This window comes from Balaenoptera physalus (assembly GCF_965194825.1).
Source record: "Balaenoptera physalus genome assembly, chromosome: X".
Classification (NCBI taxonomy): Eukaryota; Metazoa; Chordata; class Mammalia; order Artiodactyla; family Balaenopteridae; genus Balaenoptera; species Balaenoptera physalus.
In genome coordinates, this window is record NC_138903.1 from 131,640,137 (window position 1) to 131,661,834 (window position 21,698).

Below are 21,698 nucleotides of genomic sequence, written 5' to 3' on the forward strand. Positions count from 1 at the left end.
CTGAAGGGCAGTGTCCCTGTTTTGTTATCTCTGTATCCTCAGTAGATAGAAAAGGAGCCTGTTACTGAGATGGTGCTCACTGAACATTTTCGGTATTAATGGATGAATCTCATCACATATATATTTGCCAAGTTGGAAAATGATACTCAGAGAAGTGAAGTTATTGCACTGCTAAGTTTCTCTTTTCCTCCTTCTATCAGCCCTGTTTACCCCATTGCAGCTCAGACTAGCTCACCCACTCAAGCATACCTCAGAGTATAGGGTAGCCTACCTCAGCTTAGCAAAGTCAATTCCAGCCTACCAAACACCTCATCATTACACTAAATTCAAACAAGATCCACTCCAGCCCAGCATACCTGACCCCAGTAGAGCACACCAGTAGTGCAGCTAATACCAATAAAGCCCACATAGGACTTGATATATGTATACTATAATGAGGCTGGTTATTGCAGTCTATGGCAGTATTTTTTTAATTTTTAAAATATATATTTCCTTTTTAATTGAAGTATAGTTGATTTAAAACATTATATTAGTTTTAAGTGTACAATATTGTGATTTGACATTTTTATAGATTATGCTCCATTTAAAGTTACTGTAAAATATTGGTTATATTCCCTGTGCTATACATTACACTATTTCTTTTTTCCCATGGAGAGGTAATGGACACACGTACTCCATTTATAGCATATTCACCATATTCATCCAGTCCTGGGTCCTAGCCCAGATGTACTTTATATCTTATTGACTTCACATTTTCCAGAGCCATCCCTTAGGCTCTTAATACACTATTCCCCTACACAGGCACAAAGTATACTCAAGGCCACTGTACACATCCACAAACATTCCATTTTCAAAAGAGACTATGAGTATCATTTAATAATAATCGACACTGTAGTCAATACACCAAAACACACAATCTACTTCCAAGCTTAATCAGCAAATATCATGTCTCTGAAGCTAGAGTTGTGTTTTAAATATTTGGGCTCTCATCTAGAGCACAGTCTTCCCTCAGAGATATTTCTGTGCTTCAAGGACAAGAGACAACAATTCAGAATGCAGAACATGCCCCCTAAACACTTGTCTCTTCAGATACACTGCCAGATTCATTGGCTGGGGAAACATTGCCATACCCCAAAGTACATAAAACAAAATTAATTAATTAATGGGAGAGACCACAATTACATTTGAATCCAATAGTCCAGGCAGGACATAGTTAGACACAGAACAACTTTCTAAACCAATTTAACTGTAAAACTGTAAGATAGCTATGCAGATTCAAAACAGGGGACCCAGGGACTTCCCTGGCAGTCCAGTGGTTAAGACTCTGTTCTTCCACTGCAGGGGATGCAGGTTCGATCCCTGGTTGGAGAACTAAGATCCCACATGCCACTTGGCACAGCCAAAACAAAACCAAAAACAAAACAGGGGACCCAGACTATAGGAGAAAAAGGAGAAGAGAGATAGTGGTGATAAAGTCAGGAGACTGCTCTAGCTCTAAGAGGAGAATGGAGTCACTGTAGGTAGAAAAGGAAGAGTCTTTGGCTGGGATGGGAAGGCTTGCGTTCTGGATCTCTGCCCGACTTGCTGAATGCCTTAAGACTTTTCTCCTTTTGGCTTTTCTCTTGTACAATGAGGGTTTGGTATCAAACAAATTTGAATTTTCTCTCTGCTCTAACTAGGAACTCTGAAAGTAGGGCCAAGCAAAAAGCATCTGACTAAAGGTGCCCAATCGTAGCAAAAGGCAAGTTTTCTCTGCTGCCTGAGGAAGGTAGGAGGTTTGTATGATCAGGCCACCCAACGTGGCTGTTCTCTTGCTCTCTGTACATCCCCTCCTCGACCAGTCCCTGCTTCACCTATACCCACTCACATGACTGACCTTCCCTCAATCATAGGGCCTAATAAGTAAATGCCTACGTACTTGCCTCTGGCCCCAGCTAATGATCTAATCTTTAGATCAGAACTATCTCCACTATGATGATTTATCAAAGGGGCGGTGAGGGGTGAACCCCTCTACTGGTTTCCCTGGCAACCAATAAGCACCAACCTAAAGTCAATTCCTCCTGTAACTGGTAACCTCCCTCCCCATCCCACCTGGGAGTGAAGACTGCCACCAAGTCCTGCCCACCTCTGCTGCACATGGTGGGGTGCCACTCCAGGACCTTGGTTCAGACAAGGAAGATTCCCCTTATCCATGAAACCATTGATGTCTCTGTCGCTGACTCCAGGCTCTTTCTTTGGTCTCGAGGCTGGGAAAGTACAGGGCTTGCAGGTCTGGGGGTTGCAACCCAACAAGGTTTAATGCAAATAAGGTATTTCTCCTCTCTCTCAACTGTTCACTGTCATTTAAAAGACACCCATTGGGACTTCCCTGGCGATCCACTGGTTAAGACTTCACCTTCCAATGCAGGGGGTGTGGGTTCGTTCCCTGGTTGGGGAGCTAAGATCCCATATGCCTCGCAGCCAAAAACCCAAAACATAAAACAGAAGCAATATTGTAACAAATTCAATAAAGACTTTAAGAAAACGGTCCACATCAAAAAACATTTTTTTAACATCTTTATTGGAGTATAACTGCTTTACAATGGTGTGTTAGTTTCTACTGTATAATAAAGTAAATCAGCTATACATAAGCATATATCCCCATATCTCCTCCCTCTTGCATCTCCCTCCCACCCTCCCTATCCCACCCCTCTAGGTGGACACAAAGCACCAAGCTCATCTCCCTGTGCTGTGTGGCTGCTTCCCATTAGCTATCTCTTTACATTTGGTAGTGTATATTGACATTCCCCCAGTGTTGCACACAGAGACCACAAAGCCCCAATGACTAAATCCCATTTTTTGACTAGGAAATCCAGCTGCCTTGGAGCAGGGTATGTGACAACACACAGAAGTACCCTGCAGAAGTATTGTACAGGGATTGAAAGCATGACTAACTGGGTTTGAATTTAGGTTCTGCCATTTACTCTTTGTGTGCCTTTTGTCACTTAACTTCTCTATGCCTGTTTCTTCATCTGGAAAATTGGGATAATGATAGCATGTACCTCAGAATTGCTCTGAGGATTTAAGGAGACAGTATTGAGACCAGTAGTTAGAATAAATCCAGTGTTTAATATATGTTAGCTGCTGCTGCTGCTTAATACTGTTCCAGAGGCAAGACCATATGAGACACCTATAAGGCCAAGTGGACAGAACTCACCCAGAAGTCTAAGGTCCTCAGTCCCAGACAAAGGAGAAAGTATCCACCCACCACTTCAGCTCCTCTGTGTGAAGGAATGATTAGAAGTTCGCTATTTCATTTAATTAAATGAAAAGACCAGTGAATTAGACTAAAACTGATGAGGGCTACAGTTCATAGTCTAGCCCCTGTTCACAGCCTTCTCATTTTTCAAATGTGAAAAATGATTTAATTGGGAAATTAGTTTTTTTCTTTTCTTTTTTTTTTAACAAATATTTTCCAATGCTCCTTGGTTCTTTTTTATTTACTTTGGAGATTCAATTTCCTTCCAATATTACCTTCTGAAACCAAAGGTGAATAGAATTATCTTTTCCTTTTGCAAATTTACTGTGGTATTGGAAGCTAAACAAACATGCCCTTAGCCCTCAGTGGGACTCCCATTGGTGGGGAACTTATCAACCAGTTCCTAATGTCATTCCAGCTTGCTTTTGATCTGAAGGAGTAAAGATACGCCAATCAGCAAGTGATCACTGTGCTTATATTGACTATGTTGCTCATACAAACTGTATTTTCTAGTTTGAATTCAAATAGATCCCCAAGAAGCCATGAATTTTCTCCTCTGAGCAGAAACCAGAGTAGTTTCCCCAACTCTAGCTTCTCCACTCCAGCACACACATAAACATTGGTCTTAGTACTGCCCTTTGGATCCACACAAAAAAATCTGCTTCTTGTTCTTTTGAGAGTTAAAGACCTTCAGAGATTGAAGGAAAGTGATCATGGTACACCTAAGTCTTCTCTTCTTGTTCCTTTCCAGATTAAATATCCTGACTTCCTTTGTGTCTCCCCTCTTTTGACATGGTTTTAAGCAACCTCACTATCCTACATTCACTTTCCTCTGGATTGGGTCTGATTTTTTTACTGGCACTCTGAAATATGTTTTGTGATGAAACTTTGTCACAGTTCTATTAGAGACAGGATCATACGATGAATGATATGAACAAAAGCCAACCATACCCCTTTATCTCATTACAGGCTGTGACGGACTCTTCAATCCTTCCCAATAACGGTCTTCCTGACAATAGTGAGGCTTTAAGGATTGGGACTTTGACTAAAAGAACAAAGTCCTGACTTTTCTGTTTTCCTACATCCATACCACTGGGAATTTTAGAGAATAAGTGTTTGTTATTGTGTACACTTTTCATCTTGAAGAGAGACTAAGCTACTAGAAATGAGCTCCCATGTGACTAGCTGGGTCTGCTAGCAACATGGATTTAGGGAGTGGGCTACAATGACTTATGGAGAGGCTCTCGGAGATCTGAGAGCTGGAGTGCTCTGTTCTGTTAATGGCCTTTTCATTTGTCTTTTACAAACCTTGGGGACCGAGATACTGTAAGTACTCAGTGACACTCCCCCCCCATAGCATAAATCACAGATAAGCTCTTCAGAGGAATCACAGACAGATGGCTTAAGGAAGCTGATATGACAAAACTCTGTATTAGAGGTCCTAAGTTCTAATCTAAGCTCTGCAATTGACTCATACCCCCTTTTGCAGGCTGTCTGGGCAAAGCTCATAACTTTTGACATTTGGTAGGCTAGAGGTCTAGCACTGTGTTTATGCTACTTCATCTAGTGTCTGGCACCTGGAATGTACAGCAAATCTTAATAGCTAGCTACATGTAACATATGTTTATAACAAAACACCAGTAAGAATTTCAGTCTTAATGCACCCCCAAAATTCATCTTTCAGTCCCAAGCCAGTTACAGTTGGTGGGCAGTACACACCATTCAGATCACTCCACTTCATTCACTGGTTCCACAAAAACACTGATTCCTGGGCTATCATCCTCAGCATTTCATCTTCCTCATCATTATCTCATTCTTTAATCTGGCATTTAACATTTAATTTGTAAAGTACCAACACATATTTCAAGTGTCAATTCAAATGGTCCCATTTGTTTGTCACTCATTCTAGATGTTTCCCTCCTCCAACTTTTCCTTTTCCCTTTCCTGTACACCTATTATTTGTTACCTAACTCAATACTTACCCAGCATGTAGTGGAAAAAGCACTGAACCTGATTTCAGAAGATCTTGGTACAAGGTCAGGTAGTGCTACTGACAAACTACTATGATCCTGAATGAGATTTTTATCTCCTTGAGCCTAGGTTTCCTTAACTAGAATATGAAGTTTCGGCACAGAGATCCCTAAAATCCATTTCAAAAAATATGCTCTGTTTCTTTGGTCTTGTGGTTTCTAAGCCCAGAGTAGATCAGAGGCACTAAATTAGAACTGAAGAAGAGATAGGACAGTGGCAAAAACAAGAAATAAGCACTAATGTAGTAAAGAAAGGGGTAGGAAAAAAGTAATAATATCCAGGCTTTTCTCAGAACAGGTTTCTGTGCTCAGTGCTTCTAGTGGCATTAATATAGGTCTATAGAAGGACCTTCCTAGAATATCTTTGCCCTCAGACCTTTCTAGAGACATCCCTTCCTTGTGATGTGGACCAAAAGCAATATTAGGATTTGTAGCTCCAGAGAAAATGATGGGCAGATGTGTGGAACTAGTCACCCACATAGAAAGAAATTTCAGTAACAGGTATGGAAGAAATAAAACCATCAGAGAGCAGCTTCTTCAGCGGTTCATAGCCCTTCACTGAAAATAGAGATCACTTCCAAGAGCTAGTAGGATTTCCTTGGGGTAATATTATAACAAAATTAGAGAGGGAATTTGAAGCAGTGCTCAAATAATGACCAAGAAATAAGTTGGAGGCCAACTACACAATGTCTTCTCCACTCTAAAGGCACATCCTTGAGCCAGAACAAGCTGAAAGTCAGGGGGAAAGCAATAGAATCTTTAAAACAGCTGAAATATTCTAAAATGTTACAAGGATGCTCTGGTATTTTTCCAGGGCCTACTGATTTTTAGCTTAAACGTAAAATTAATAAGTGCAAAAACTTTGGTATAGGACCCTGGAGACTTGGGTTAATCCTGGTCCTACCTCAAGTTAACTATACCTTAATTTCTTTATCTGTAAAAAAGGGAATCAATTTTGTTATGATTCCAATATTAAAAATATTGGCCATAATAGATTAGAAGAGGCTACCAGAGGCACATACACTGTCATTCTTAAGAAATGTTTGGAACTTCCAGATAAGATGGCACAGGTAATAAACACACTATAATGAGAGATAAAATATAAATGATATAATAAAAAAAGATATAATTGTTCCAAATAAAAGATCAAAATATCATGGAACAGTCAAAAATCAAAGGTGTAAGTAATATTGAAGCCAGAGATATGGGTCTGAAAATAAGAAGTAAAGTAAAAGAAACTAAAATATTTCTCTGTACAAAAGAGGAGAATGGAAGCAGGCTGAGTACTCATTGGTCAGAGCTGGGGCTCTCCTTGTAGAGAGGCTAGAAAAAGTGAAGATGAACTGATGCCCAGGGTATGACTCTGTTTGAGGCAGCAGGCATGGGCTAGGGAGGTGGGTGGGGATGACATGATATACAAAAACATAGTCTTGGGATTAGAAATTGAGCTAAGTGGCTTGTTGGACCAGGAATGGATCAGCAATATCACAATGGAGAAACTTCAAAAATACTGTTATAAGTCCAGTTTGGAACAGGGATCAGAGTAGAAGCAAACTATAAAACCACAAGACAGTAAGAAAAAGAGTATGAAAAACTAAAATTAAAACAAAACTAAACTGGTTTCTGGCATGGTGGAATAAGTGCATTACAGCCTTTCTCTCCCAATGATTATAAATAAAAATCTCTGGATGAAATATAAAAGCGACTACCCAAGGACTCTGAAAAGTAAAAAAGAACAGGTAGATTATAGAGGGGCATCACGACTTGGAGAAGCACCCTACAGGGAAATACGTTTCCTGTTGGTTTTTTTTTTTTCTTCTTCTTCTTTTCTCTTGCAGTTCTGCCTCAAAGGCAAAGCTGCATAGTGGGACAGTGGCACAAACAGCTAAAACTCTGATTTAAAAAATCTGTCTTGCCAGAGAATTAGGGGAAAGGGCCACTGTAGACCAGAGAGTGTGGGGAATCCCAGAGTATAGAGGGTTAAAGAAGAGGATCCACTAATTCTTTATATGAACCCTCACAAATCATAGGTTTACCCTTAAGCACATGCCTAGGACAGACTGAAGGCAGCATGTCAAAGGCTTTGAGAAGTACACTATGATTTAAACCACCACCTAAATTTCACATGAATCCTGAATAGCACAAGTATAGGACAGACTCAAAACCACATAGCAAAGATTTTGATAATTGAACTATGAATTAATATGTAAACCACGGACCAAGCCTTAGGACTATCCCCTCAGTGATACGTGTGTGACATAAACCAAATGCATCATAGCAAAGGCTTTGAAAACTGAAAGAGATGGGCATCACCACCCACAGAAAGCAAGGCAGACCTTGCTTTTTAACTAAGTTGATTGTCTGCTAAAACAAACAAGAAAAAAAAATTCAACATTCTCCAAAGCATTATAACAGGACTAAGACTCCAAATAATAGTCAAAATGTCCAGAATACAATTCAGCATTATTTTACTTAGAAAGAACCAGAAAAATGTTACCAATTCTCAAGGGAAAAGACAATCAACAAATGTCAACTGTAACATGATTCAAATGCTGAAAATTTCAGTCAAAGATTTTTAAATGGTTATTATAACTAAGCTCCATGAGGTAAATGAAAATACATTTAAAATAAACAGAAAAATGAAGTTTTCACAGAAAAATTAGGAAATATAAAAATAACCAATTTGAAAATTTAGCAATAAAAAATGCAATTACAAAAATAAAAAAATCACTGGATGGTCTCAATAGCAGAATGGAGATGACAAAGGAAAGAGTCAGTGAAATTGGTGATTGACAGAAATTATCCAATGTGAAGAATAGCAACAAAAATGTCTGAAAAAATATCAACAGAAACTCAAGGCTATGCTGAATGATATGATAATGTCCAACACATAGAGCACTGGAATTCCAGAAGGAGAGGGGAAAGAAATTAGTAAAGAAAAAATATATTTGAAGAAATAGTGCTCAGAAACTTTTCAAGTTTGGTAGAACACATAAGTTTACAGAATCAAGCCATTCTACAGACCCTAAACAGAAAAGAAAAAAAAAAAAGAAGAAGAAGAAACGATTGCCTAGACATATAATAATCAAACTGCTATATACCAAAGATGAAGAAAAATCTTGAAAGAAGGTATTGGAAAATCACACAGTCTATGAAGGGGAACAACTACTTGAAAGACTGAAGCTATGTCATCAATTCACAGACAATAGTGAAACAGAATCTTTAATATGCTTAAAGAAAACAACTGTTAACCTCAGAACTCTATACCCAATAAAAATATGCTTCAGCAGCTTAAGTGTCCATCAACAGATGAATGGATAAAGAAGATGTGGCACATATATACAATGGAATATTACTCAGCCATAAAAAGAAATGAAATTGAGTTATTTGTAGTGAGGTGGATGGACCTAGAGTCTGTCATACAGAGTGAAGTCAGTCAGAAAGAGAAAAACAAATACCGTATGCTAACTCATATATATGGAATCTAAAATAAAATGGTTCTGATGAACCTAGGGGCAGGACAGGAATACAGACACAGACATAGAGAATGGACTTGAGGACACGGTGGGGGAGGGGAAGGTGGGATGAAGTGAGAGAGTAGCATTGACATATATACACTACCAAATGTAAAATAGCTAGCTAGTAGGAAGCAGCTGCATAGCACAGGGAAATCAGCTCGGTGCTTTGTGACCACTTAGAGGGATGGGACAGGGAGGGTGGGAGGGAGGCTAAAGAGGGAGGGGATATGGGGATGTATGTATACATATAACTGATTCACTTTGTTACACAGCAAAAACTAACAGAACATTGTAAAGCAATTATACTCCAATAAAGATGTAAAAAAAAAAAAAAGCTTCAGGAGACATTCTGAGATTTAAAAAGACAAGGGAATTTGTCACCAGCAGAGTTATTCTATAAGAAATTCTACAGAAATTCTTCAGGCTTAAGGGAAATAATGCTGGGGGGAAATTAGATTGTCAGGAATAAAGGAAAAACAACAGATATGGAAATTCTGGATATATGTTAAAAAAAATTGTTCTTTCTTAAGTTCTTTAAAATAGTTATGACTGCTGAAATAAAAAATTCAAACATTGTCTCATGTGGTTTTTAATGAATGTTGATATAATAGTTAAGACACCCATAACATAAAGGTACTTTGGATGGGCAATGGACCGATATTGTTACAAGACTACTTTCTACACTTTACTGGAAGTGGAACAATATTAACTCTAAGAAGACTGTGAAACCTTAGCTGTGAAAATGGTAATCCCTATAGCAACCAATGAATCTCATAAAGAAATATTTCTAAAAAGGCAATAGATAAAATAAAGATGTTCAAATATTTCAAAAATATTCAGTAAAAGGAAAGTAGATTAACATAAAAACAGAGGGGACAAACAAAACAAATAATAAAATGATGAATCTAAACATAACCATGTCAATAAATATATTAATTGTAGGTGGTCTAAACATACAAAGCCAGAGATTGTCAGAATGGAAAAAAAAGAGCCAAACATTCTGTGTACATGATGCTCACTTTAAATATAAAGATATAAATATATTAAAAGAATGGAAAATATATATAATGTAAACACTAATCAAAAGAGAGATGTGGTGGCTATATTAAAATCAAAGAACTATACTGTAGAACAAGGAAAATTACCAAAGATGAAGAGGGATTTACATAATTAAATCACAAGTAAGATATTACGAGGCTAAATGTGATATCCAACAATGGAACTTCAAAATATATGACACTAAAACTGATGGAATTCAAATAGGAAATTTAAAACTCCAAAATTATTGTTGGATACTTCAACATTCCTCTTTCAACAATTGATAGAATGTGTACAGACAAAATTAGTAAATGTATGGAAGACCTGAACAATATTATCAACCGGTGTCACCTAATTGACATTTATAGAACACTCTACCCCCAACAGAAGAATATCCAATGTTTTCAAGTACATTGGGACATTCACCAAGATAGCCCATAAAACAAACCTTAACAAATTTAAAAGAACTAAAGTCATATAAACTATGATCAGTAACCATAAAAGAATAAAAATAGTAATTAATACAGAAAAATATCTTTCCTAATATTTGGAAATTAAAGAACACTCTTCTAAATAACCCGTGGATCAAGAAAGAAGTAATAAGTGATGTTTCAAAATATAGTGAACTCAATAAAAATAAAAATACAACACATCAAAGCTGTGGGATGCTCATAAAGAAATACATAGAGGGAAATGTATAGCATTAAATATCTACTTTAGGAAAAAAGAAGATTCAAAAAGTCCATAATCTAAGCTTCCATCTCAATAACTAGAAATATAAAAAAAGAAACACATTAAAAAAACAAGTAGAATTAAAAATAGAAAAAAGATAGAGGAAATCAGTGAAATTAAAAACTGGTTCCTTGAAAAAATTGAAAAATTGACAAACCTCTAGTCAGACTGACCAAACAACAAAAAGACAAAATCTATGAATATCAGGAAAAATAGAAGAGTAATGTCACCAAAAGTGGCAGAGTAAGGAAATCTAGGGCTCTCTCCATAAAAACAACTAATAAGCTTGGAAAAACTGTCAGAATCAACCTTTACAGAACTCTAGAATCTAGTCAAAAACTTATATCCACCAGGGGAATATGTGATGAAGAAAAAAGGTACTTCACCCACCTATATCCCACAACCCCCAGAGCGGCAGCAGCCATAAAGATGTCAGCCCACACTCCTGTTACAGGTTCCCATTGCCAGAAAGAGCAATATAAATCTTATTCTGAATGGCAGGTCAAAACCCTTAACCCCTTTTTGAAAGAGGGATGCAATGGCTTGACTTTGTTTCACTCAAATGGAATCATTCCTAGTGCTGGGGCTGCTTCCTGAGAGGCACTGTCAAAAGCATTTAAAGACAAAAATATTGACAGCAGCAGCCTGGGGCTAGGGATAACAGTTGGGACAAGCAATAGACAGACTGAAAAGCCTGAGAAGAAAAAGTTTAGAAAAGGAGATACTTGGGTGAATAAGGATTTTTATAAACTTCCAACATATACCAAGGGATTGATAAGTCCACGCACATGCCCAGGGCTTGACATATGCTCAGAAAAGGCCTGAGAAGAACCTAAACTTTCATATCTGGCTGAATTTCAGACCTCACTATAAAGGGGAAGTGGAAGCTAAGGCAGAGTTAATTCTTCCTAAACAGTTCTACAGATTAAACACAGTCCTAAATAAAATCTAAGGGTTTTTTTTGGTAGAAATTCATGAATTGATTCTGAAATTTGTATGGAAAGGCAAAAGAGCTAAATAAAATAGCCAAAACAAAATTTTTAATGCATTCTTAATTTGGAGAACTCTATTATAGGATTTCAGTGTTTCAAGATTTACTATAAAAGTACATCGATCAAAACAGTAAAAGAATATTTGAGTTTTTTAAGGAAGCTCCATACAGTTCTCCATAGCGGCTGTACCAATTTACATTCCCACCAACAGTGCAAGAGGGTCCCCTTTCTCCACACCCTCTCCAGCATTTATTGTTTCTAGATTTTCTAATAATGCCCATTCTAACCGGTGTGAGGTGATACCTCATTGCAGTTTGATTTGCATTTCTCTAATGATTAATGATGTTTAGCATTCTTTCATGTGTTTGTTGGCAATCTGTATAACTTCTTTGGAGAAATGTCTGTTTAGGTATTCTGCCTGTTTTTGGATTGGGTTGTTTGTTTTTTTGATATTGAGCTGCATGAGCTGCTTGTACATTTTGGAGATTAATCCTTTGTCAGCTGCTTCACTTGCAAATATTTATACATCAATCAATGGAACAGAATGGAGAGTTAAAAAATATGCCCAGACATATATGGTCAATTGATTTTCAACCATGGTGATAATGCAGTGTAGAAAATATAGGCTTTTCAAAAAATTGTGCTGGAACAATTAGATAGACATATGCTGAAACATGCTACTCCAACACTTACTTCACACCTTATACAAAAATTAACTCAGAATAGATCATAGACCTAAATGTAAAACCTAAGACTAAAATTTCTAGAAGAAAACATAGGAGAAAATGTCTGTGACTTTGGGTCAAGCAAAATCTTTTTTAGATATGACATAAAAGTCACAAACTATAAAAGAACAAATTGTTGAGTTAGACTCATCAAAATTTAAAACTTCTCTTTTTCAAAGACACTGTTAAAAGAATAAAAGCACAAGTCAAAGACTGGAAGAAATATTTTCTTTTCAAACTTCTAACAAAGGACTTGTATAAAGAATATATAAAGAACTTTCAAAAATCAGTAATAAGTGATAAAACAAGCCAAAAAAATTTCTTGCAGAGGATCTAAACAGATATTTCACCCAAGAAAATAGACTGGTGGCAAATCAGCACATGAAGATATGCAGTCAGGAAATGCAATTTATAACCACAATATGATACCATTAGTAGCCTATCAGAAGAGCTATGAGGGGATTTTTCCATTTGCTAGAAGTATTCTGTATCTGGGTTGTATTGCTAGTTACATGATAGTACACCACAAAGAGTGAATTATACTGTATGTAAGTTGCATATTAATTTTTAAAAATATAAAATTTGACCAAAATTAAACAAAGTGAAAAATAGCATAAAGACTCCCATTTAAAATGAGTCTATATTGCTTCCATGTCCTGGCTATTGTAAATAGAGCTGCAATGAACATTGTGGTACATGACTCTTTTTGAATTATGGTTTTCTCAGGGTGTATGCCCAATAGTGGGATTGCTGGGTCGTGTGGTAGTTCTATTTTTAGTTTTTTAAGGAACCTCCATACTGTTCTCCATAGTGGCTGTATCAATTTACATTCCCACCAACAGTGTATGAGGGTTCCCTTTTCTCCACACCTTCTGCAGCATTTGTTGTTTGTAGATTTTTTGGTGATGGCCATTCTGACCGGTGTGAGATGATATCTCATTGTAGTTTTGATTTGCATTTCTCTAATGATTAATGATATTGCGCATTCTTTCATGTGTTTGTTGCCAATCTGTATCTCTTCTTTGGAGAAATGTCTATTTAGGTCTTCTGCCCATTTTTGGATTGGGTTGTTTGTTTTTTGATATTGAGCTGCATGAGCTGCTTGTAAACTTTGGAGATTAATCCTTTTTCGGTTGCTTCATTTGCAAATATTTTCTCCCATTCTGAGGGTTGTCTTTTCGTCTTGTTTATGGTTTCCTTTGCTGTGCAAAAGCTTTTAAGTTTCATTAGGTCCCATTTGTTTATTTTTGTTTCTATCTCCATTTCTCTAGGAGGTGGGTCAAAAAGAATCTTGCTGTGATTTATGTCATAGAGTGTTCTGCCTATGTTTTCCTCTAAGAGTTTGACAGTGTCTGACCTTACATTTAGGTTTTTAATACATTTTGAGTTTATTTTTGTGTATGGTGTTAGGGAGTGCTCTGATTTCATTCTTGTACATGTAGCTGTCCTAAGTGTCCATCAACAGATGAATGGATAAAGAAGATGTGGCACATATATACAATGGAATATTACTCAGCCATAAAAAGAAACAAAATTGAGTTATTTGTAGTGAGGTGGATGGACATAGAGTCTGCCATACAGAATGAAGTAAGTCAGAAAGAGAAAAACAAATACCGTATGCTAACACATATATATGGAATCTAAAAAACAAACAAAAAAATGGTCACGAAGAACCTAGGGGCAAGACGGGAATAAAGGTGCAGACCTACTAGAGAATGGACTTGAGGATACGGGGAGGGGGAAGGGTAACCTGGGACAAAGTGGTGAGAGAGTGGCATGGACATATATACACTACCAAATGTAAAATAGATAGCTAGTGGGAAGCAGCCGCATAGCACAAGGAGATCAGCTCGATGCTTTGTGACCACCTAGAGGGGTGGGATAGGGAGGGTGGGAGGGAGGGAGACGCAAGAGGGAAGAGATATGGGAACATATGTATATGTATAGCTGATTCACTTTGTTATAAAGCAGAAACTAACATACCACTGTAAAGCAATTATACTCCAATAAAGATGTTAAAAATAATAATTAATTAATTAATTAATTAAATGAGTCTATACATCAAAACTAATGAAACAGAACAGTACACCCAGAAACTGTCCTATGGATACATGAAGTCTTGATGTATGGCAGGACAGGTATTATATATCAGTGAGAAAAACATGTACTATTGAAAAATATGCCAGACTACAGGTTATCCATATATAAAAAGTACATTGCTACCTCATACCACATGTAAATATTAATTGCAAATGTACTAACCTAAATAGGAAACATAATTCATGAAAGAAGGAATCTGAATAACCAATGAATGTAAGATATCCAACATCACTAGATAATGAGGGAAATGCAAATTAAAAAGAGGTACCATTCACAGCTATCAGCCCGGCAAAAATTTAAGAGCATGACAGTACCGAGTACTGGTTAAGAACTGAAACAAAGAGAACTCTCATACACTGGTAGGAGGAAGTGAAAATTGGTACAACCATTTTGGAGAGCCATTTGGAAATATTTGCTGAAGTTGAGATGTGTATATCTTATAACCCAGTTATTCCACTGATAGATCTATATTCAAAAGAAATCCTTACACGTGTGCACAAAGAGACATGTGCAAGCTTGTCCATTCGGTGTTTGAAATGTGGTTCTATTTAGACTTAATGGTATTGTAATAGGCATCTTTCAGTGAATAAAATTCTTTATTTCCCTCAGAAATCTCCAATAGGGACTCCTTTGCAATCACTGTAGATTAATGTGTTACAAGTGAGATGTAGTCTCATTCCCTTTGTTGTGGAATAAATTAATGTGTTGGTCCTGGCTAAGCTGAGCAGAACCCAGTCTTTCTGCCTGGAATCAGACATCTTCACTTTGCTCAAAATGAGCAGTTTTTCCTCCCATGTCTTTGTTACAGTTTTCCTATCCTTTTGACCCCACTAAGAAGAATTTTATCTTCCAGACACACTGTCTGCCAAGCCGTCCTTCCTTAATCTTAGTGTTAAACCAGAAAACTCTCATATTTTTCCTCTTACATTAGTATTAGCCAGAACCTGCTCTTTTTTATTTTCTTATAAGGGGCTATCCTCTAATTTGACATCCAGCTTTGAAATAGTTATGGCTTGTTTCAGTACCCTTTGTTAGAAAACATACTGTCTCCCACCAAACCCTGACATTCACAGATTGGCAGACTGGGGCTCTGAGAGTGTGCTGTTCATTTTTACCCTGCTTCACTATTTCTCTCAAACATAGCAGTGATGAGAAACAAAGAACCCTGTACTTGGAACCAATAGCCCTGAGATTGAGCCCTGGCTCTACTGTTTATTGACTAATAAACTACCTTAATCATTTTAGTCTTAGGTTCTACCACTATGAAATAGAGATATCAATATCTCCCCTCACAGTTCCATTGTGAGAATTAAATTAGATAACAGATGCTAGATGTGAAAAAAAGTACTTGGAAATTGTAAAGGGGCACTCATAGTATAAGATCTTGAGTATGGAGTTTTGAGTCAGGTAAAGTCAATGATAGACTCAGAGATACCAACAAGCTTCATTGACTAAACCTTGTCTCTGTTCCCCACCTGATCTAAGGCTACCTCCCTACTAGATATTGCTGATAGCCATCCCCATTAAAGGGTGAGGAAATGACCAAATAAAACAATAATAATGTTGGGAGGCTGCTATTATTTGTCATTTGATGTCTGCATTTATTCTTGGTCCTGGCCTTTTATGGCTGCAGGTACCAGAAGACCTATACCACTTTAATTCACTTTGGGCTTCTGCTGCCAAAGTTCCCATGCTAGGTCAGCTCTGCCTATTATCCTACTGCAAAGGATTCTAGACCAATATACCATTAAAAAGAGGTGTTAAGAGATTTGGAAGCAGAGAACCTGCTTCCTGACTTTCCTTACCTCTCACTTCCCCATTCTCATCATAAATAAGACTGAGCAGTAGATTTGGTATCTTAGGCTCAACTTTCTTCCAGGTGAATATACTTCTTCACTCCTGAAACCAGGGGTCTCTCCAATGATCTATATCCAAATTTATGGCCTAGGGTTCAATATCCTTCCACCTCCATGGTGAGTGGCTCCATGCTGAACATGCAGGTGACTACACTTCTGCTAACACTTCTGGGACCTCATCTCCTGTAGAAACTCCAAAGTGAACTGTCCTTGACCAACTTTGATCTCAATGCACTTGTCCTCTTAGGCATAAGAGGAAAAGTGATGATTGGAAGGCAGTTTTCCCGATAGATCTTCACCAAGAGGAGTATGCTAATAACAATCTGTGTAACACCCGAGCTGTTTTCTAAACTTGATAGACTCCATATTTTCTTAAAAATGCCTCTTGATACAATAGTATATTTGAACAGCTTCCTGTTTGTCATTTCAAACTCAAAATCCCTTGAATACCTGATTTAAATGATTTTTAACTACTTATGTCAGCATCTTCTCTGGGCCAACCAGAAGAAATACATATTTGTTAGTCCTGAGATGGAATTTCTGAGCCACATCTTATCTGTCACGGATTCTGTGTGATGTTGAACAAGATGTCAGTAATTCTGCAGTGAGGGCTTTCCACTGTTGATGGATGGTTTAATCTTCAGTTTTCTCCACTAACAATCTTCATGATGTCCTCTCCTAGAATCTTGAAGATGATGAGACAGATTGTTATGTAGTCATAGAAAATTTGGTATTAACCCTGCATGTCTACTTAAAGTAGTCTAGCATGCATAAGAGGCATACCAATGCACAGTGGAATCACGTAAATACTCAGGTTTACATAAGAGACTGTACTTGGAGGCATAGAGTGCAAAAAAAAAAAAGCAAACAATGTATATTCTAAAAGAGGAAGCCTATATCTAGGCATTTCACAATGCCACTCTACTGAGTCAAATAATCTGATTTATAACAATGAGTATGGCTTTCAGGGACTTTTGGTGGCCCCAAATCAGAAACATCACCTTACAGTATATCACTATCTATGGCACCTTTGTGGCCTGAGAGTTTATTGCAATCTTCCCTAACCCTCAATATTCCCTGAGCATTATTGGATTTAATCTCTGACCTCTTATTCCAATGGGGTAAGACATCACTCATTGCTGCTTACTCTTATCCTGTTTGTGAAAGTGCTCTTCTACCTCCACGGACAACCAAGCTACCTCATTTCTGTCTGCACTCTCCTCTGAGTTTTGAGCATATCAGCTGGGTCTTTGAGAACTGCAACACTTCTTATACCTCCCAGTGATATTGTCACTGATCAATTTACATTCCTACACTCTTCCAGACAAAAGACACCTTTCCATAAAAACAGTAGCTTTCCTTACAATGACTACCGCAAGTGGCATTCTGATAGCTGGCCATTCCCTTGGCAAGCCAGGTTTCCCAGAAGAACTTTCATTATATCTGCTGGACTAGTGGTTAGGATAAGGAGTATATTGACCAATACTGGACTTGAGAAGGCACAAGATGACACTTGGTCCTCCTTTCAATAGATACGAATTACCAGCCCAAATTTCAGCTCAGTGCTCAAAGCTGGATGACAATTAACTCCCTTGTGCCCTTCAGGATTACAGTAATCATCAATCTAGTTGCCTTCTGACTCTACAGCTGACTTGCAGACATTTCCACTCTTCATTATTTTCTTCTAGATTCTGTCTCTTTCTCAGGAATCAGTTGGGATAATCCAGAAAAGTGGAGTATCTTTTAAAGGAGTTGTTAAACACACAATGCCTTCAACAGCTCTGATACCTAGTTCAGTGGAATACATCCAGAAAAGCCATCACAGTGCTATGTCTCCCACCTTCAGAATGTACCAAAGACTGTCCAAGCCTTCCACTTAGTGCCCCCAGGGAAACAATGGTCTTATTCCACCTATGGCAAGGGTTACAGAGAGGTGGTACTGAACCAGCTTAGAACGGTGAATAGCTCCCATAAGCAAGGCCAAAGGTAATATACAGTATATCTGTGTAGCTTTGCAACAATAACTCAGAAAACTCTCCAGGTTCTATATTCTACCTTTCCTTCTTCTTTTCTCACTCAGCAAATCTACTTTTCTTGCACTGCTCTTATGATTTCCATACTGTTGCCTGGTAACTGGTTTATTACTCTTGGCATAGTCTGCACCAGTTGGATTGTCTGCTTGGGCTCTCACTGCTAATTTCACTCCTGAGTATTTTCTTTTAGAGATTTCTTATCTGCACATTCGGCAGCCCTAAAGTTAGTCATTCTCCACCTAGCTTTGACACCAAGAACTCCAGCCTGAGTTTGAAACACTGAGCCTTCACTTTTTCCAGAGAGAAAAACCATGATACAGACACCTAAAAAGCTAAACCCCCTGCCAAAGACAAAGAAGTAAATGCTACACAGATCCTACTAAAGACATGAGGTTTGGATAAGCAGTGGTCAATTCCTACTAAGGTAAACAATAAAAATGATAACATATTTACAGTGTTTAATTTTAGAAAACACTTTTGTATATATTATTTCATTTGCTTCTCACAATAAACCTGTGAGGTAAGTATTCATTCATTAAACAAATACTGAGGACTTACTATGGGCTAGGTAGTATTTGGCAATTCAGCAGTGAATCAAAGAGTCAAAAAATCCCCGCACTCCTAAAACTTACATTCAAGTGGGGGAGAGTAGATAAAATATTTGTAAACTATGGTAATGCAATAGTTGCTATAGGGAAAATAAAGCTGGAATTTGGATGAGAAATTTTAAATACAATGCAAAAAAAGGCCTCATTGAGCAGGTGCCATCCGAGCAAGAGGAGGTTTGTGTAATAATTCAGGTGATAGATGATGGTGGCTCACACCAAGCTGGTAGCAATAGAGGTAATGGGAACTGGTCAGATTTTTGGATGTTTTGATGGCAGAATTTGTTACTGGATTGGATTTGGAAGAGGAGTTGTATCCTGAGCAGCTATCATGTGTGCTGGTTACCCTCATTTTGTTGCCAAAGGTGGGACATGATGGCTTAGAGAGGTCAAACGACTTTCTTAAGGTCACTCATCTAGAATGAGCCAAAATAAAGTTATAAATTCAGGTCTTCTAGCCCATGCTTGAAGACTTCATGGTGGAAATGGTATTTAAGTTTTGAAGAAAAATAAGACCTTGAACAGTAGAGAGTTATGAGTGCATGCTAAACTAAGGACATAACATGAATAAAGCCATCACTGGGCTTCTAAACTGCTGATGGTACTTCTACTAGACCAAAACATAGGGAGGTCTCTATGATGAGTCCTGAAGCACTCAAAGCAGAGGAACAGAGAGATTAATGACTAAGAGAAGAGAAAGAAGGCAAAAGAATTAAGCATGAAATCAAAAGATGATAATCAAATGAAAGACACTAGCACAAACAGGAGATCAGAGAAAAGAGTGAGAGATCACAACTTTATACTGAGCTCTTGAAGAAAGTTGAGCACAGTGAACAGGAACTAGTCAAAAGCAGGTATTCCTGCTGATTTGGAACCTTGCCACCCAGAGTTCACACAGTGAAATGACGAAGCGTCCAAGACAGAAAGCAGCGAGGGGTCAGGTACAAGAAATCTGTTTTCAACCCTCAGTAAGTGAGGCAGAATGGGAAGTTGATGCCACAAAAGAGAAAAGAGAGAACTATCTGTATAATAACTTTGTGTCCAACCGAAAGATATGAATCAGGAGAAAAGAAAGCAGAGACAAAAATCAAGGCCTATGGGATCACATCAATTATATCCCATTCATGGTTTTCCCTATACCTCTTCTATGGGCAAAACTCTGTGCTCAGTACTCCAGGGGAAGAGAGCAATTAACAGGACACGGTTTCTGCCTTCAAGTAACTTGCTGGGGAAGGGGAAGAACAAAGGAGACAGAGCATAGAACCATGTTATTGTCCACTCGTAGCTAGCACTACTTCTCTTAGAAATCATTTCCAAAATCTGTTATACTGACTTGAAAAGACGGTAGTTTGGATTGGATGACAGGAGAGACTCTGTCCACTCATTGCTTTGCCTCATGCCTCCTCTTTCAGTGTGAAGGCTTCCAGATTGCTGACTATTTGTAGCTAAAGCCAAAGAATTCCAGTGAGAGAAAGCAAGATAGGTCTGATTAAATCCCACTGGGAAATCCCACCAGAGTTTGACTAATAAATTAATGCTAACTATGTCTATATAGCCTCATTAGAGGGGCATAAAGGGTAATATCCTGATACTCCAAAAGTTCTTCCCAGGGTCTATCCTAATGCCTCCTGTAGTTATTCCGTCCTGTCATGTTTTCAGAGATAGTGGTGACCATCTGGACGTCCTAAATGACCACCATGACATGGAAACATTGTTCTGGTTATTTAAAAGTGAATTTTAAGTTACTTATGTATTTTTGATATCAGAAAAAAAATGTTTTTTTTAATGTGGTAAGTGGGGAAACAGCTGTGCTATAAGACAAGGCACTTATTTGATGTTATGTGATAACTTGGTGCTAAAGTCAGAGATAGAATTCAATCTCTGTAGTCCTGCCTTAGGTATATTCCAACTATCTAGACCCATGCTTTCTTTAACACTGGTTGGTAGCTCTATACTTCTCCACACTAATAGGATCCCAGGAAAGAAATGGTCTAGAGAAGAGTTATAGCAGGAAGGTGCTATATTAGTAGCAAATTTGTAGTAACCGGTAGGTCTCAGATCCATTAAAAGAAAGACTATAAAAGATAACTGAAGATAACTTATTTATAGAAATGGCAAGCAATTACAAGAGCTATTATTGTAAAGTTGAGTTTAAAAATGGATTTTCTAGAGGATCAAGACAGTGGAGTAGAAAGACCCTGAACTCACCTCCCCTCAGATATATATCAAAACTACAACTACATATAGAGCAACACTCACTGAGAATGACTCAAAAACTAGTAGAGTGGCTCTTCTACAAGCAAGGCTGCAAAGAAAGAACCACACTCAGTCTGGTAGGAAGGGAAAAGTAGCAAGCTGGTTGGGTCCTGCACCCTCAATGTGTGACCCAGAAGAACAGGGGGAAATCACAGGTTTAGGGATTCTCCCTGGAGAGCAAGGGGTTCAAGCCACGTATTAGGCAACCCCAACCTTGAGGACCAACACTGGGAAAAAGAGCCCCCTTAGCTAGTTTGGAAATCAGTGTGACTTACTGGAGGACTGTATGAAACCAAGACTCCACTATTCAAGAGCACATGCACACCACTTGCTTGCTCCCAGTCCTAGCACAGAGGCATCAGATTGAAAACTGAATTGCGATCTGGCTGGCCAGCCAGGACTACCCCAGCGCACACCCCAGACTGCACCAGGTTCCTGCTCCAGCCCATCCTGCTCCAGCACTGCTCCTTGCTAAGGTGGAGCATGCATGCCTGGAGGGAACAGAGCCAGCTCAGGCCTCAGCCCTGCCTCTGTCCAAGGTAGAGACAGCCATTGCCATCATGTGTGTGTGTGTG

The 21,698-nt window shown here is 38.2% G+C and overlaps 1 protein-coding gene and 1 long non-coding RNA gene across 4 annotated transcripts in view; both read right to left on the minus strand.

The window, feature by feature from the left end:
- LOC309651832 overlaps nucleotides 1-21,698 on the minus strand; it is a 437,596-nt gene that overhangs the window by 309,838 nt on the left and 106,060 nt on the right. The window lies entirely within an intron of this gene.
- Nucleotides 1-21,698, minus strand: part of GABRA3 (gamma-aminobutyric acid type A receptor subunit alpha3) — a 258,489-nt gene that overhangs the window by 87,090 nt on the left and 149,701 nt on the right. The gene's annotated exons all lie outside the window — the stretch shown is intronic.